Genomic DNA, 16,218 nt, shown 5'->3' on the forward strand with positions numbered 1-16,218 from the left:
CTTCTCGCTGAAGGTGGAACCAAAGCTCCTTTCTGATCTTATTCTTCACTTAGAGGTCCTTGGGCTGAAGGCAGCGCGGCATCTCGGCCGAGATTTGGTAGTTGATTTCTGCGAGTGCCAAAACGAATTCTTTTCGTACTTCACTGGGCAAAGGATTGAAGTACCTCATCGTGCATTACGGGATGCCTGGATAGGCGCTAATAATGTGTCTACGCCCTTGGCAACGCCAAACACGCTGCCGTCGTTTGAAACTGGCATGCTGAATGGCGAAGTCGCGCGCGCCTCTCCCTGTTGTCTGCTGCAGCACTGGCTGTCAGTCGAGTGAGTGTAGAATTTTTCTCAACTAGGACTGCACGACATCTACACTTGTGTGAAAAGAACGTAACGTTGAAAAGAACGGCGTCATGCATACATGAGTGTTAGGCTACACTCGAGAAACAATTAAATGGCAAAGTGCTGCACGAAAAGAACTATAGTGTAGGTGAATGGCACGGACCTGCGGTCTGCGGACAGAAATCTGTGAGCATAGCGAAATAATGCATTAGCATTAATAATCTGAGGTCGAACTTCTTCATACGCTGCATTTCAGTGTAGAAGCGCACGACACTTGCTCTGTTGGCGCAACTGCCGACCGCGCGCTGATGATGATGATGATAATGATTAAAATTTCTTTTCCACCGATTTAGGAGGCCCCCTACTCCCCGCTCCTGGCACGCCGGCCTGAGGAACGGGGGTTGGAACCTCCGCGACTAAGGACTGGCGAATATACATTGGTTATTCGCGGCCTCAGCCGCCAGGCGGACGGCTTTTTGCTGGTCAGCGAGGACGTTGCTTCGCAGCAGGGTTACCCAGACTTCTCTACTTTTAATGTTGTCCCCAGCGCCCGGAGACTTAGGGCATTCCCAAAGTATATGGTCGAGGGTCCCCCTCGCTTCGCAGGCTTTACATTTATCATTTTTTCTCTCATCTATCTGAGTGTGAAACAACCAGACAGGGTTCGTAAATCGCCGCCAGGCTATGGCCTCTTTATTATTTAAGCTAGGATCCGGTGGCGGCATCAGGCGTCTTCCTAATCTATAATTTTCGATTATTTCTTTATAGGTTTGCAAACGTTCGTCCATCGCCGGGCAGTCGGGCGGCTCCGCGTTTGCCCGGAAGTAGAGATCTCGGGCTAAATCATGGGCCGCCTCGTTGCCGGGGACGGACGTGTGTGCTGGGACCCAAATTAGGGTGATTTGGCCATCGATTTTAGCTGCAGCTGTTAGAATTCGGGCGGCTTCTTGCGAGACCCTGCCTTTTCCGATATTCCAGGGAGCAGTTTTACTGTCGATAAATATCAATCTAGCCTTCGTTCCGACGCAAGCGAGCGCTATATTGCGACCTCTTCAGCCGTGTCTATGTTTCTGCTTCGGATGGTGTGGCGGAGACGACTGGTGCGCCGCTACCATCGACTACCGCGGCGACTGCCGTCCCTGATCGGCCGCTTGCGGCGTCTACGTAGGCAATTTCTTTTACTCTGAATTCTTTTGCTCTTTTAACCAGTGTTTCTGCTCTCTTCTCTCGTCTCTCCTTGTGGTATTCTGGATGCATGTTGCGGGGGAGAGGACGGACAATGATGTTCTCGCGACATTGTGGCGGTAGGGCAACCCTGCCGGCTGCGCCCCTATCTATTTTTCGAGCCACCCATTCTAAGATGCCCGGGTTCGACCCGTGCTCGACCTAATTAATGTCTCATGTTGGGCGATTCTCACCGCTTCAGTAAGTTCTGTCCAGCTATTATGCACTCCCATTTCTATCAAGCGTTCCGTAAAAGAGGAGATGGGTAGACCCAGCGCCCTCTTGACGCAACGCCTGATGAGTGCGTCTATATCTTATCTTTTTCATTGGTCTTGATGTTGAGGAACGGTGTGGTATAGCATATTCGGCTTATTATGTACGCCTGCATCAGTCTCAAGAGGCTTCTCTCTTTGAGGACTCTGCCTTTGAATGCAATCCTCCTAAATATCCCTGTTACAATTGCGTCGCGTAGGTAGTGTTTTTTTTTTTTTGTTTTTTTTTTTATCGTTCCGTCGTTATACCCGTCCTCTTGAATAAAAAGTCCGAGGATTCTGATTTGCTGGACTTTTGGTACGGTTTTGCCATCGACTTTAATTTCTACGTTAAAGCCTCCCTTGCACCTCATTGATTTTGGGTTATATGTGAAAAGTTTGGATTTTTGCTGAGAGCACGAAAGACCCCATTCGGCCGCGTAGGACACAATGGTGTCGGCCGCCGCCTGTAGGCGTTCCTCTATGCTGCCGTCGCTGCCATTGTCCATCCAGAGATTAACGTCGTCCGCGTAAATGTCAACTTTAGATCTTTCATGACTTTAAGAGCGGCGGGAAGGCCTCTCATCACCACGTTAAAGAGGAAGGGGGAGAGCACCGAGCCTTGCGGCGTTCCTTTACTTCAAGGTGGACAGTGGGGTATTCTAGGTCCTGAAACTTTACTTTCAACGTCCTGTTTGTCAGGAAATCCTTTACGTAATTATATGTCGATCCTCTCGCCGACTCCTAATTCCTGCAGTCCCGCGAGAATTGCCTGATGTTTTACGTTGTCAAATGCTTTTGTTAGATGTAGTGCTAGAATTTACCTTCGCGTCTCTGGATTTCGAGTCAATAATGTCATGTTGTAATCGGAGCATTACGTCCTGTGTGCAGGTCGGAATCCGACCATCTCGTGCGGCCACAAGTCGTTTTTCTCCATGAAATTAGTTAGTCTAGTTTGGATTACGCGTTCCATAAGCTTTCCAATGCATAAGGTTAGAGAATTAGGTCTGAGGTTTTCCAATTTCGGTGGCTTGCCAAGTTTTGGAATTAGCACAACGTTTGCAGTTTTCCACTGCTGGGGAAGACGACCGCTATTCCATACTTCTTGCATGTAGTTGGTGAGAGCCGTTATGGAAGCGTCGTCTAGGTTTCGTAGCATTTTATTTGTTATTCCATCGGGGCCGGGAGCAGTCTATCCTCATCGCAACAGACCGCGCGCTGGTTCAAGTGATGACGTAAATCACGTGAGAAAATCAAGGGACCGCCCCGGTGCAGGATGTTGTGAAATTTGTGTCGCCCTTGTAGCTTTTGTTGTAATTTTGTTTCCGGTGTGTGTTGGGGGTGGCAAGACGTGCGGCATGTGTGTGGCGCGTCGCACGTCCAGTGTACGAGCTTGAGCTACTTAGGCGCTGAACGCCTCCATATGCTTCATCTGTTGTCGAAAGTTTGTTTTAATCCTAGTGGCAGTCCCATGCTTACAATGAAAGGTGATGTCGGGCAATGAACTAGCTAATCAGCAGAACTTGCGCGCCTACATGTGCGAGTTGTGACAAGTTGGTCTTAACCATGGCCGGAACACTGGTTCAGTGGTACTTGTAGCAATTTGAAGTCAGCCGAAGTGCAGTGCCTTTGGAGAACAACGTGCCAGGTGGGTTGCATACGTTTTTCTCTATGAGTGCAATTGCTTGGAGAGCCAAGCTGGGCTATTTTCTTGTGGAGAGCACAGTTCCATTCAGGTGTCGGGTCGCCTTTTCCTGCTTCTCTTTGGTTTGGATAAAAAGAAAAAGATCATTTGTGAAGTTACTTGTCCAAGCAACCACCCTGACCTATCACTGGAGAATGCACGCGGACCGGTAGTTGCCTTTGGTGGCATTTTGAGGTGTGCGTCAGCTTGTCTTTCTCTGTCATTTGAGCTCGCACTTCTGTGCAATTTAGGAGCTACTTGTGAGAAAAATGCGTAGCAGTATGTTTCATGTAAACAATTTGTTTTATGCAAATCGAGTAAATGGCGTCTTGTTCATTAAACAAAGTGAATGGCAGCAGCAGCATGCACCATGCTTGATGATCTGTGAAGTCGCGGCGTTTCTTCAGCACGTAGCCGCTTTGCAGTGACAGTATCCTCCAACCAGGCTAAAAAAGTTTGGTATTATAGGCAATTTCTGGAATTTTCTGCATCTGTAGATTGTCCTCTTTCCGTGTGCTGTTCTTTTCGTGTATAGTCGTCGTCTTTTTTTCCCGCAGTGCATTTTTTTCAATCATGTAGATTGTCTGCTGAGTTTGAGGTCACTGCGTGGGATTGGCCCGAGTGCTTTGGAACCCTTTGAGCCTATTTTGTGCCAGTGGGCGCAGTAACAGCAAGCCATACTTAGGCAATGTGCTAAGCAATTTGTTCTGCTTCATATTCTAGGTCAGGAGATAATTCCTTTTGGTTGCTTTTGGGTTAAGAGCAGATTTGAGGGGCTCTTTCCTTGCCCATTGTGCTTAAAAATTTTCGAGTTTGCTTGTTCTATCTCTGTGAGTCTACTGATTGGCACCGACACAGAAGCTACATAATACTGACTCGTAGAAATCGTCGCTAACTGAAAAAAAAAAAAAAAAAAAAAAAGATCTTCTGTACAAGATGTATATTCTTTAGATATTGTAAAAAAAAAAAAAAAAAAAAAAACTGCTTAGCAGGGTGTTTCAATGGCATAGAATGCAATTAAAATTGACTCGCGCTGGTAGTCACGCAAGGAACATGAAACTGGTGATGAAGGGAGTGCAAGGTTGAATGCATTTGTTCACGGGACGCTAGACCGCTTGGATGAGGTGAAAGAACTTTCGAGGACCATTGCGAGTATTTCATATTACTATCCATGTAAATGTAGCGGGCTTTTAGAGATGGAGTGTAAGTTGTTGCAGGTTTGTCTTGAGTAAATTACTCAGTTATGCCTCGATGGATGCAGGTATTGGGTTCAGTGGTGGCCTTCCTCGCTGTCGAGCAACCGAGTGGGCATCCAAGCGTGGCCGCACGTTCATGTCCTTGCAAGCATTCAAGTGTTACCCTTTTCACAAGGATCATTTGCTGGTTAGGTAAGCCATGGTGCATCCGAAGCCTGGGATGTTTCAGGTGGGTGTCTCATGATGATTTCAGCCAGCTGTCTCCTCCGCGTTGTGAGACATTTCAGTGAAGAGAAACACATCAGAAACCACTAGCTTTGCGCTGCAGTACATTCTGAAGAAGCAGTTGCTTTTTCGAATTGCACGCAGTGACACCTAGCCTAAGTGCAAAGACCACGAATCTATAATCTAATCTATAATCTATAATAATCTATCTAGGTAAACTGTGGTTATGGAGCGTCGGCTGCGTCAATACGCAGCCGACGCCATCTTTGCGTCCTGTTCTGACTAGGACGGGCGGCGGCTTAGCTGCTCATTTGCGTCCGTCTTATTCGTCACTCTAGCTTATGCCAGCACTGATGTAATGAAAACTAAATCGGCAACATGAGTGACAGTTCGAATAATCTGCAGAGTCTACACGATGGGGACAGAAACCGGTAGATAAAAAAAAACAAAAACTGGGGCACCGACCAGTTTACAGTCAATACGTAACTGCACGGTAAGTGTCGACCTGTGGCTGCACATAAATATGTTTGGCATTCATGAGTTCCTTGTGCTACGGACGAGCGTCGTCGTAAGAAGCCAACTGAAAGCCTACAGGCCACTCGAAGGACGCAACTACGTTACGAGCGGCTGAGCTGCGGTTGAAGCAGACGAACTTTCTCTTTGCATGAGTTGTGTACAATGCTTATTCCAGCTTTCGCTCAGTCCTTGTAGCTCAAATTTAGCACAGAAATGGAATTTTGTAGTCAGTATTTTTTATACCACACTTGTTTGGCACACTTGCCTCATTTGATCAGAAGTCTGGAGAAGTGCGACGGCAACGAAGCAAAAGAAGCCGTTGCCACAGTGATGGCCCTGGTGGTGCCACCTCGTTGCGCTGCGGGCTCGAAATGATTTTGTGCAACAAAACTCATTTCGTTTGTTATTACCTATAAATAAGTTTAGAAAGCTCATTAAACCTTCCAAAAAACAACTCCGCCCACCTATGTTCCTTCGCCGAATATTGCTTCGCAGACGATGCGAACATCCGACTTCTGATTGAATGAGGCAGGTATGCCAGAGTTTGTTGAGCCCTCCTTTGAAGGCTTGTATTGCTGCAAAGCATAACAAATAGGTGTGGTGGCGCACTGTATGGGTGTGGCTGGTAACAATGATGCATGTTGTAGCGTCGCCGCGCTTCTCTTTTACCTGGAATATGGCTTGCAAGTGCGGGAAGAGCAGTCGTGCTCAGATCATGACAACAGCTGGCTGCCAGGGAAAATCCAGAAGATTCCAGGCCGCCCATTTTTGACATAGCTTTCACATCTTCTGTAATGCTTGTGCTGTTGAGCCGTGCCAGTCATACGTGACATGGCATCTCGGTGAGTTGCTTCGTTCGGGTGGAGTTGCTCGTGTGTATGTTCGGAACCTTAAAAAAGCCGACGTCGTTCGTGCAGCTCTGCAGCTTCCGTTGCTTGACCTGTGTACGGCTATTACAGTCTACGACAGCTCAATAAACCATAGGTGCGGATGCCACTGCTCGTGGAACCACATGACAGCACTTGGTATGATACGTTCGCCTGTTCTTTCGTTCGTCGAACACGAAAATGGCCGACTGCACCACAGTTCTCCACAATGGACAGCGCACGGTGCTTTAGTGAACACCCCCTATAGAATCTTGATGATGCAAATCTTATGGGATTGCAAAAACATTTGTATTATTAAAAATTTCATGTAATGCAAACAAAAAAAGAAGATCCATATGCAGAAGCATGGAAATGCTTTCACTTAGGCTTGTTTATGGGTGACGCGATTAATATACAGTTGTGCAGCCACAGTTCACTACACACAGCGTGTCAGAGTGAATGGCGATCATGACATTGGTGATGTGCTGTTTGCATGCCGCTGATAACTGCATGCGGTGCGTAAGCATGACTATTGACTGGTGTTGCCTATTAAGAGGGCGTGGTCATAGCTCATGCATTATCTTCCATCGTGGTACGAGGGAGTGTTTGGTTGGCTGGTTGGTTCACAGGAAGGGAAAGGCGCAGTATCTGTCAGACTTGCTCTGTGGACACCTGAACCGCGCCGCAAGGGAAGGGATGAAGGTGGGAGTGAAAGGGGAAAGAGAAAGGGGAGCCGTAATGGAGGGCTACGGAGTAAGTTCGACCACCTGGGGATCTTTAACGTGCGCTGACATCGCACAGCACACTGGCGTCCGCCGTGTGCCTGCCGGGGTGGTGCAGTGGTAAGATGCCCGACTACTGTCCGGAGGGAGTGTTTGGAAATTCTAAATTCTGCAGAAATTTGCACAATGCACTCCAGCCGTGCAATTTTGTGAATTTGTTGTATCATGCTGAATTTTTTGCCAACCATGTTCAAATTAACGAAATTTAACTGTGCACTAGAACAAGAGCTCTCAATTTAAGTTTTATGGGAGCCGCCGGTTTGTTAGAGAACTAGTTCTCCAGGCACCCTTAATCGAGCCATACTTCAGCCTGCACAGATTGTTTGCCCACTTTATTTCGGTACTCGCTGATTAGGGGAGCATGAACTGAGGCTTTATGTTGTGGTTCATGTTCCCATTCTTGGCAAATAAGCAATGAATTATGTCAGAAGAAAAGCTTATCTGCTACACTGGTCATCAAAGTTTAAAATGAAGCAATGATTTGAACCTTTCGCATTCATAATTTGGGTATCTTCCTTCACTTGGGCTTTGAGTAATAATGGTCTCACCTTTTTTAATACATTTTTCTAATGGGGCTCTTGATAGTCATCGCTGGTGAGGTTTGGACGTTCATTATTCACTGGTTGGTGCAGCATATTGGCTCTAGCTTGCCTCATGACATCCATGCATCTTCGTAGCCTGTTCAGACATTGGAACACTTCATCTATACATTGAGAGACCATTCCATACCTTTGAGTTTGCCATTGAAGTGCTCATGCATGCCTTTGCCAACTTGCCTTAGCACTCCTCAGTACTCTTGTGGTGTCCTTTGCATGCCTCGATAGCCCTGGAGATGTGTTCAAACCTCCTTGATGCCATCAAGAATGCTCTCTTTATTTCTGATTTCCACCCGACCTAAGAGCGTTGCGCATTGGTCAGCCACCGCATTACGCTTCCACAGTGTGGAAACCCAGGCAGTACAAAAAAAAAAATGAATTCACACTAAAAACATCTGTCACGAACTTCTCAACCAGTGGCTGTCAAGCGAAAGGGATTTACGCTAGAAGCTGACCTCAGCATCAGCGTTGAACATTAGAATTTTTTAAGGGAGATGGAAGACACTTTTTTTAATAAGGGCTTTAGAGCAATGAAGTTTTCTGTGGCTGTAGAGTTTTTTTCTGCTCTTTTCAAAACACTAATTAGTTTTTCTGTAGCCTCAATAGTGCATATTCTGTATCCCTGAACAATGGGATTTTTGTGCACATGTTTTTACATAGTCGAACCTGGCTATAACGAACACGGATAGAGTGAATTATAGGATAAAACGAATTAAAATCAAAGTTTGGTTGATCTATGGTTTATTTCTGTGGGAGATCTCTCTGTATAACGAAACTCAAAATTTGACGCTAGATCGGTTTAACGAAGCAGTTCTTTTGCATCAAAACTGTAAAAAAATGCGTAATGGAGCTGGAAAAACATCAAGAAACGAAAGTTTTCAATAAATCGAATCTGCTGATGCAGAAGTGTGTTTAAATCGCCTGCGCATTTGCGTGCCGCGTCATTTAGTGGCGGCAACAAAAACTATCGCCAGCAGCTTATGGCGTCAGAGATCGCACCTCCACGCACGGTGATCTCGGAGGTCATAAACGGCCATAGCCGGACTTGAGCATCGCCGCCACCGCTGATCGAGTCCAACCATGCAACAGCTGACTGGCATGTGACTGGCATGCCATCGCCATTTCCTTATCATGGCGTGAGCCCCTGCCATGCCTCTGCTACTGTGACCAACCCATGTGCGTGCACTGCACTCCCCATGTCCATTGGCTCCGGCGCACAAATTGTGCGCGAAGGCAACATCTCTTCATAGTATTCATGCTTGCTCTCCAACACGGAATTTTTTGAAAAGCAAGATTTCATGTTTACACCAAGCTTTGAATTAAAGAATTGGGCTTTTTTTGCACCTTTGTGTTGTCCATATTAGTGCGCATTTTTTCATTTTATTAACATATTTACTTAGAGGAATTTGGGTGCACACTTTTACAATGAATATCGGATATAACGAACAAAGTTTTGTGCCCCATAATACTTTGTTATAGTGAGGTTCGACTGTATTAATTTTTGCAAAGGAACATTCAAAGATAGCTCGAAAGATGGACTCTTAATTTCTCTCATCCCGGTAGTGGGGTTTTTAGCTGGCTGAATCTGCTTCTGAGGTGTTTGGCAACATGGTTTGTGCAGTCCTCCTTTTCAATGTCTAGAGGACCACAGTGGTGGAACTGCTACACCAACTGTGCCAAATCAGAAATCCTGCTACATGCTGCTGCGAAATCAATTTTTTGCCTACTTCTGCGCCACGCCTGCGCCAAAAGTTGCAGAATAATTCTGCCAACAGCGAAACCGATCTGTCGCGAAACCAAAACTGATATCTGCTGGCAACACTGTCAAGGCGGAAGAATATTTTTGTGTGGACAATCACGGGGCACAAAATTGACGTTTGTCTACGTCCCTTCTGCGTTTCCTGCCGGTGTTTGCTTTTATTTCTTTTACCTACTGGGAGAGAGTGAGATGGGGCGGCAAGATATCTTTTAAGTCCAATGTGCGGGAAGGGTGAAAGGAGGGGCTGGCAGGTTGGCCGTCGAAAGGGTCGAAGCATGTTCAAACATGTGACGGCTTCGAGCTGCCCTGGGCACTCGCTTAGTTTGTGCGTGCAGCTGGCCAACGCAGATGTCGCTGTTTCAAACAAGTGACTGTTTGGAACTGCCCTCGGCAAAGCACAGCTGGAGAAGTATGCATGCTTGCATCGTTTTTTTTTTGTACCAGTGAGGTATAGGCTGAGGTGGCTGAGCATAGTAAATAGCGAGCTGAACCCGTGAGGCTCCACCCACTTTCCTCTTGACGGCTGATGGGTATCTAGGTTTGGCTCAGTCAGGGATTTCCCCAGCCATCCCTGCTTTTTCTGCCTGTTGTACTTTGCATGTTAGGCATGTGAATAAAAAACATTAAGTAAATTGATGCAGTAAAGCTTGAGATGACCGAAATGGGCAGGAAGGGCGAAGGTTATGCTAGTATACACTCTGTGCATTTTTTTACCAAAAGAGCTCACTAGTTCACGGCCAAATGCAGGCACTAAATTTCTCCTTGACAGTTTTTTTAACGAATAAACATTGCTGCAAGTCGGCCTTTAGATCATAGTATGGTCTCAATTCTGCTTGCTTCTTCTGTGCTCTGTTCGCTTTTAAGGTGTAGGTCAAGACGCACGTTGCACGAGATGGCATGCATACTTCCAGGTTCAGTATCACAATATGGTTCATCGTCATAAAAGTCCTCTTCAGCTTTTTGTTAAGTAATCGGCGGCCGTTGAGCCAGCGGCGGCTTACTTCATTTTCTATTGGGCCTATGCAGCGTGGCAAAATTTTTGTTACAAAAACAATGCCCACGTTATCCAGCAGCTGCAGGACAAGGGCCTAGGATGTGAAATGAAAAATGAGACTTCAGTACTCAAATTAAAAGGTGTCGACGATTTGTAAAATCACGTACCTTAATGTTCTCGCAAATCTCTTGTAGACCGAAATCTGGGTTGCGGAGGTCATTACCACCAATGTATAAAATCACAAAGTCTGGGCGCTGCAGATCTAGTCGCCGCACGGCGTTTGCGAGACCCAAAGCGTCATAGCTTTCGAAGCTGAATGTGCAGATCTCTACAGATGGAATCAACCGCAGACGAGCCCTACACAAACGCTTCAGCTGGCTATCGTCAACCAGCCCAGTAAACACCCAACCCATCTATGAGACTGCTATAAACCGTCTTGCCAAGACAAGATGCCCGACAGACATCTCAACTGACCTCTGAGATGGCTACTAGATGAACATGTCTTGACAAGATATGCAAGACATTGCCAGATGTCCTGATATGTCTTGCAGCGGTCTTGTAGCTCAGCTAATGCACCCACTTTTTTAGGCTACAAAGACAAATAATATACTGAACATATGTCAGTCTACCAGATAGCTATAAGGCATCTTGCTGAAGATAAACATGTTATCTTATAGACGTCTGAAGTGGCACCCAGAACAGCTGCTAGACGTTTACAAGATGACTTGACAAGATACTTTTTCATGCTTGTCTTGGTACATTTTGTAGCTGTCTTCAAGACAGCTAATGCAACCACTTTTTTAAGCTACAAGACGTCTTGCGAGACATCTTGTAGTAATCTTTCCCACCAAGCAATCCACGACTGCTTGGTGGGATGTCGGTCACGTGACCCTCGTCACTCAGGTGTGTTTGCAGCACAGACCGGAAAAGGACAGGTGCTGGCAGCTGTGGAGGTGGTGGCAACCTACAATGTGTTCAAATGCTTTAGGGATTGTGAAGTTTAATAAAGCAAACCACTGACTACAAAAAACTGGCACAGATTCTGCTTTTTGGATAAGAATTTAACCACAAAATATGTTACATATGGTTGAGAGTACTGAGTAGTTGGCGGTGGTAGTTGGTCGGGTCTGAGCAGGAAAGGCTGAGGTGAAGCTGCTCGGCGATGTCCCAGGGCTCTCGGTCGATGGTCCTGGCTTACAGATGGCGCCGATGCTCCAATGCGAGGATGGGGATGACTTCCCCCGCACCTCCACCAAAATGTTACGTGGTGACAAGCAAGGAGACAGCACAACGTGGCGACAGGATGAACGATGATGTAATGTCTGGCCTAGCGACAGGCTCCTCTCGCGCCGCTGCCGATCTTCACAACAATATGAAAAGGCAGGTTTCATCTGTGTCAGCAACAAGTTGGTTTTTCTTATGAGGCTGAACAAAAATTTCTCCCACACCTACTTTGATAAAATTGGTGCTGTTTCCATGTTGCCTTGTGCTAGTGTGCATCATCTGAGTAAGCTATGTATATCGGCTACTTTCTGCTGTACAGTTGTAAGCGCTCAAAGTGTCCTCTGTCTTGTGTGCGACTGTGTTATGTAAAATAGCCTGTTAATATGCATGGATAAAAGGCATGGAAAAAAAAAAACAAGGGCTGAATACCGCTGCCAAACATTCTTGCATGAAAACGTTCTAAAAAGAGGGAGCTGGCAAAAGTTGTGCATCTGTTATTCTGTACAACCACTAGAGGGCAGAAAGAAAACTGAAAAAAAAAAAAAGAAAAGAAACTGCCAGTGCTACCATTCTATCACGTCCACTGCAGTCAGTTACAAGCTAAGAATGACGGGCAAATATCCTTCAAAGGAGGCTTTTCTGTCAACCAGATCGTTCTCAACACTGGTCCCACTCCAGCCTTTGTCCATAGCTCACTAGGCTGGGCAGCTTTTATCTTTGTCAATACTGAACACCAGCTGCCATGCCTCTTTTTTGTCACGTGCTGCCGTGAAAGGGGGTATTCTTTTGTGGCTCGCTTGATTGGGAGGCTCCTCTCTGTCAATGGTTGGAGGCCCACCTTTGAGAATCTTGAGTTGTAACTGAGCAGGAAGGCGTCCTGATCCGAGCTGCTTGCTACTGTGGCATTGTTCATGGTGGCTGCGCAGCGCCTTTAGGTCTGGACATGGTCTTGGTCACAAGGCAAACACCAACCACTCTTTTGTGATGTTGGCAAAACTAAGTTCTATTGGTGTTGAAAGCTTTGCATGTCACACCTGCCAGGAATAAAATCATAATTTAATATATGAGCTCTCAAACAGAAGGAAAAAGTCCCACTGTTGGTAACTCCGCAAGTTTTTGGCACAGTCAAAGTATACTTGCATTCAGTCAGTATCCACGACTGCTTGGTGGGATGTCAGTCACGTGACCCTCGTCACTCAGTTGTGTTTGTAGCACAGACAGGAAAAGGACAGGTGCTGGCAGCTGTGGAGGTGGTGGCAATCTACAATGTGTTCAAATGCTTTAGTGATTGTGATGTTTAATAAAGCAAACCATTGACTACAAAAAACTGGCACAGATTCTGCTTTTGGATAAGAATTTAACCTCGAAATATGTCATATATGGTTGAGAGTACTGAGTACACAATAGAAATACGTTTAACCAAGTCATGCACTAGCAGCACAAAATAGTACTGAGTATAATATATGAACAGTCATGAGCAAAAGTGGCTTTCAGCACGCAGCTTGTGGTAGAGCCCGGGAAAACTGCATTTCAACGCCATCTAGCAACGGAATGAAGACATTTGGGATGGTGCTCCATTTCTTCGGCATGCATGCGTCGCTGTCGCTGCCCCTGTCGCTGTTACTAGTTGGCATTAGATGCAGTTTTCCCGAGCTTCGCCACCGGCTGCGTGTTGTGTACCACTTTTGCTCACGACTGTACAATAAGAACTCCTTGATGACCTCGAAGGCTAAAACATTTCCTTATTGCCTTCACCAACCGACATATCTGAATGGAACCACTATTTTTCTGATTTATACATCTTTTTTTGTTGTTGAGAGTTATACTCATTGCTGGATTAGACTTCTGCCTCTGAGTTTGCCAATGGCTTCATTCAACATATGTAGAGAGGGAAAAAAATTATGTTAATGTATGCATCCCCAATTTTTTTTAGAACAAATTGAATCAATATTTTAAGCATTGTGCTTTTCAGTTCAGTTCAGGCGTTCAGTCGTGTCCGACTCTTCGTGACCCTATGGACCATGTCACGCCACGCTTTCCGGTCTCTCACTATCTTCTTAACATCACATAGCTTCATCTGCAATGCCTCGAGAATGCCGTCTAACCATCGCGTTCGCTGCCTACCCCTTCTCCGGCGACCCTCAACCTTTCCCAACATCAAATCTTTCTCCAGCGACTCCTCTCTTCTCATCAGATGACCAAAGTAGCTGAGCTTTAACTTTAGAATTTGACCCTCCAATGAGCAGTCAGGGTTTATGGTCGACAGTATCGACTGATTTGATCTTCTGGCAGTCCAAGGAACTCTTAAGAGTCTTCGCCAGCACCACAATTCAAACGCGTCAATTCTTCGGCGGTCAGCCTTTTTCACAGTCCAACTCTCGCATCCATACATCACAACTGGAAAGACCATAGCACGGGTTATACGGATCTTGGTTGGCAGACTAATGTCTCTGCTCTTTACTAGGCGGTCAAGGCTAACCACCCAGAGAGCAAAAAAAAATAAAAAATTCGGCCAATTTGCATAATCAAATGCCAAGTAGGGGGGAGCCTGGTCTTGAGTAAAAAATTTTTACTTTTAGAGCTACCAACCTGAAACTTTCCAGAATTATGTAGTTTTGCATGCTGATTTCAAATATGCAGTCAGATTTACTCTGTGGTGTATAGATCAAATTTTATGCTAATTACTATGTCTGATTGTTATGAAAACAATAGAAAAAGAATTGCTTCATAGCAATAGCTAAAACTAATATAAGCGTGTCCCTGGAAGCCTAAGGTTTGCAATAAGACTTGTTTCATTATTTTGTGTTCAATCTGTACAAAGTTATGGAAGTTCAAATTTTCAAGTCAATAACTGAAACTGCCTTTTTGCAATAGCTATAAAATTTTGAAATGTTCTAAGTCAAATATTAGTTGCACTGTGCTTTTATTGCAAACCTCACACATAGAGGATTCAAATAAAACACGAATGATGAAAATATATTGAGCAGTTGTGAAGCCCCACCTCTCACAAAATTTGAGTGTACCAAAATTTTGTTCTTGAGAAAAACGCAAAAACCTCATTACGATGAGATGAGAGGATTTATTGAGGAGGAAAGCATTCAGTTATATAATGTGAAGGCTTAGAAAGCCCCAGGGCAATAGTCTTCATCAGGTTTTCCACGCTGCCTTTTCTTTACGGAAGTCTGGAAAGCTGCCGACGCAGCACGCTTTTTCTCGGACTTCACAGCACGAACCCTATCTTTCTCGGCAGCTCTAGAACTACTGTTGTCACTTGGTTCCAACTGCAGCTCCCTTAGTATGCTAGAGCTGGCATACTATGTGGCAAAGTTCAAACGCATGACAGCTTCTGCTACAGCGTTCTGCACTGCAAAAAGGGAGACATTTTTGTCTTTAGGTGCGAGGTTCCAGATGAGAGAGTGAAGGGCCTCGTTAGAGTTCTGCGTTTTGCCACGTTGGCATCGCTGTAAAAGGCTTTTGTCAGCAAGGCGCTCATACACTGGAAGCAATGCCTGGCACACATTTTGAGGCGGACTGTACCTGTGTTTGGGTGGGAGCTCATTTCTGGCTATGGCTGCATTGTGCTTGCACCAAGATTCAGCACCACTTGGGCAGAGGGTGTGGTTATGCTTCTCATCATTTGATGTTACATTATGATACGTTGCCATGACTGCCCTCTGCATCCTGTCAATATCTCCTATATTTGACTTCAGTGCCCATCCATAGTAGTTGGTCAGCTTTGAAATGAGGTCTCCAGTGAGCCGACCCTTGCCACTGATGCGCTCGTCGGACTTTTTTGAAACGAGGTTTCTAAGTGCTGTGCCCATTCGTTTTTGGACGTGATTTACACAGTCCTCTTTGTCAACTGAAATAAATCCATACACTTGGGCCTCTTGTACAGCGAGGTACGACCTGCTGTCACCATCGAACAGCATTGTGGTGTACCTCAGGCCATGGCGAGAAAGTGACCTTTGAAACAGAATTAGGGCTGCCTCAGCCTCCATTTGGCCTGCCTTGCTGCTAGTGTTTTTCTGGCACTCATGTTTTGCCTTCTATTGAGGATACTCCTGGCTGTCAGTTCCTGGTGCACATGAACATCCCAGGTAGAAATTCGACAAAATAACATAACCCAGCACATATCCCGAAAAAAGTTCGATGACTGCAGCAACTCCAATGTGAGATGAGTGCCCTTGTGTGTGCCAGGTTCCATCAAAGCTTACAGCAATGTTCCCTGGATTTCCAAAGTTCAGTTCTTAGTAGAGGTCCTTCACTCTTTTGGCACACTCATCCAGGCTCTTGCTGCACGCTAGTGTTGCTGCCGGGTTCAGTTTCTGTTTCAGGTAGTCCTGATAGGTCTTTTTATGAAGGCCTCTATGCGACACTCCCAGATTTGCGAAAAGATCGTTCAGAGCTGCTTGTGCCAGTCCGGTGCTTTGAACAGCACGCGCCGCGAGCAAATTTATTTCGAAAGGCCTGCAATTTGCCTCCGACTGCCCTGCGACCCGAGGCGAGCTCCATTCAGCACCAATTTCACCACAGTTGATGCATTTCATTCTTAGCTTTCTTAGCTT

The 16,218-nt window shown here is 45.8% G+C and overlaps 1 pseudogene across 1 annotated transcript in view; it reads left to right on the forward strand.

Annotated features, from left to right (window-relative positions):
* Positions 1-3,143: 3,143 nt before the first annotated feature.
* LOC146178806 (uncharacterized) overlaps positions 3,144-16,218 on the forward strand; it is a 72,555-nt pseudogene continuing 59,480 nt past the window's right edge. The window contains exons 1-2 of the transcript XR_014700657.1: positions 3,144-3,456; positions 4,754-4,917. The product of XR_014700657.1 is annotated as an uncharacterized LOC146178806 (transcript). The remainder of the gene's footprint in view (positions 3,457-4,753; positions 4,918-16,218) is intronic.

This window comes from Amblyomma maculatum, chromosome 9, assembly GCF_055883805.1.
Source record: "Amblyomma maculatum isolate TAMU_Amacu chromosome 9, ASM5588380v1, whole genome shotgun sequence".
Classification (NCBI taxonomy): Eukaryota; Metazoa; Arthropoda; class Arachnida; order Ixodida; family Ixodidae; genus Amblyomma; species Amblyomma maculatum.